Source organism: Carassius carassius, chromosome 8, assembly GCF_963082965.1.
Source record: "Carassius carassius chromosome 8, fCarCar2.1, whole genome shotgun sequence".
In the NCBI taxonomy this organism is placed as follows: Eukaryota; Metazoa; Chordata; class Actinopteri; order Cypriniformes; family Cyprinidae; genus Carassius; species Carassius carassius.
This window is the reverse complement of record NC_081762.1, coordinates 33,645,409-33,647,812: the sequence shown is the minus strand read 5'-3', so window position 1 is coordinate 33,647,812 and position 2,404 is coordinate 33,645,409.

Below are 2,404 nucleotides of genomic sequence, written 5' to 3'. Positions count from 1 at the left end.
CCAGCGATATGTGTCGGGTCCCTGCTATAATAGCAGCAACATTCACAAATGTTTACAGAACAAGCAGGAACCCAGTGTGCCTGTAGCTTTCTCTATTTTATTACATGATAGAAAGCCTTCCCAAGCCGAAGGACAAACTCATCTAATCTGTGGCCTATTAGTGAAAGTGACATGACATTCAGCCAAGTATGGTGACCCTTACTCAGAATTCATGCTCTGCATTTAACCCATCCAAAGTGCACGCGCGCCCAGGGAGCAGTTGGGGGTTCGATGCCTTGCTCAAGGGCACCTAAGTCGTGGTATTGAGGTTGGAGAGAGCACTGTACATGCACTCCCCCCACCTACAATTCCTGCCGGCCCAAGACTTGAACTCACAACCCTTCGATTGGGAGTCCGACTCTCTAACCATTAGGCCACGACTTCCCCCATATGCATCAAACTAAGATTGCTGTAAAGACACAAAGCACTGCCATCAAATTATCATTTTTAAACATTCGCTCACTAAAAAATAAATAATTTCTAATCAATGACTTTATAACCACAAACAATCTGGATTTTATGTTTCTAAATGAAACATGGCTAGAAGACAGCTGCAGTGCAACAGTCCTCAATGAAGCAGCGCCTCCTAACTTCACTTACATGAGTGTCTGCAGCAGGGGCGTCGGACTGGAGGTACCACTGAATCTAGATCTGTCTCTGTCAGAAGGAGATGCATTAATGAGAACACTAATGTGCTGTTTATGGAGGCTACATCTTTAACACCAAGCATTTCTGCAGACTCTGTTGATATTCTCCTTGATTCCTTTAACTCAAAAGTTAAGACTGTTATTAATGTTATTGCTCCAATAATAGTCAGTAAGAAAATTAGCAGACAGAAATTAGTTTGGAGAAGATCAACAGCAGTTAAGACTATGAAAAGACAATGCAGAAAAGCTGAGCAGATGTAGCAGAAGACGAAACTTGAAATTCACTATAGCATCTAAAAATACAGCCTTCATGCTTTTAATGTGAAACTAGCCACAGCTAGACAGAATTTCTTCTAAAACATTATAAACAGTAATTTAAACAACACTCATACCCTTTTTGCCACTGTCGAGAGACTGACAAACCCCCCAAGTCAGATTCCCAGTGAAATGCTCTCAGACAGCAAATGCAATGAGTTTGCTTCCTTCTTTTCTGAGAAGATTATCAATATCAGAAAGGAAATTAGCACATCCTCAAGTAATGCAGAAGTCAGACAGATTCGGCTGCAATATCAAAGAGATACTATGTCTATTTCTGAAGCAATTGATTGCAAAATTTTGGAAGAAACAGTGCAGCCGTCAACCTGCTATCTTGACACACTTCCCACATCTTTTTTCAAAAGTGTGCTGAACTGTTTAGAAGCAGATCTCTTAGAAGTGGTAAACACCTCACTTCTTTCTGGGACATTTCCAAACTCCCTGAAAACTGCAGTTGTTAAGCCCCTCCTGAAAAAGAGAAATCTTGATAACACCATTTTGAGCAATTATAGACAAAAACCATAATTCCTCAAATAAAAACCGGTAGTCAAATAAACGCCGGGCCTCTTATAGAGGCCGGGTTCGTGGTCAACACGGACAAATAAAGGCCGGTCTTAAATAAAGGCCGGGGGAAATTTGTGCAGCAGAGCCAGATAATGAATGTACACGCCCACTGCCGGAGCGTTTCTCGTTCTCGAGACAAGAACCGGTTGCATCGGTTTTCAGATCACCAGTACACTGAACCGAGAAGCGTTTCTGTCGGACGCTGATGATACTGCGCATGTGTGATTCAGCGTGAAGCAGACCAACACACATAGCGCGTCTGAACCGAACTGATTCTTTTGGTGATTGACTCTGAACTGATTCTGTGCTAATGTTATGATCTCTGTCCACTGGAACGCTATCGCTTTTAATTTAAAATGGGTTATTTAAAACAATTACTTATCAAACAGATGGAATTAGAAATAAAGGCCTGCCTCTAATAAAAGCCTGCTTCAAATAAAAGCCTGTTCCCTTCTGCAGTTCAGGTAAATAAAGGCCCCGGCTTTTATTTGAGGATTTACGGTATCTAATCTTCCTTTAATAGGCGAAATTATTGAAAAGGTAGTTTTTAGTTAGCTGAACAAATACTTAAACTCAAATGGATACCTGGAAAATCTTTAAATCTGGTTTTCGACCACATCACAGCACAGAGACAGCACTCATTAAGATAATAAATGATATTCACTTAAATTTTGACTCTGGCAAAATATCGGTGCTGATATTGCTAGATCTCAGTGTTGCATTTGATACTGTCGATCATAACATACTACTAAAGAGACTGGAAAACTGGGTCGGGCTTTCTGGGATGGTACTCAAATGGTCCAGGTCATACTTAGAAGGGAGAGGTTATTATGTGAGTC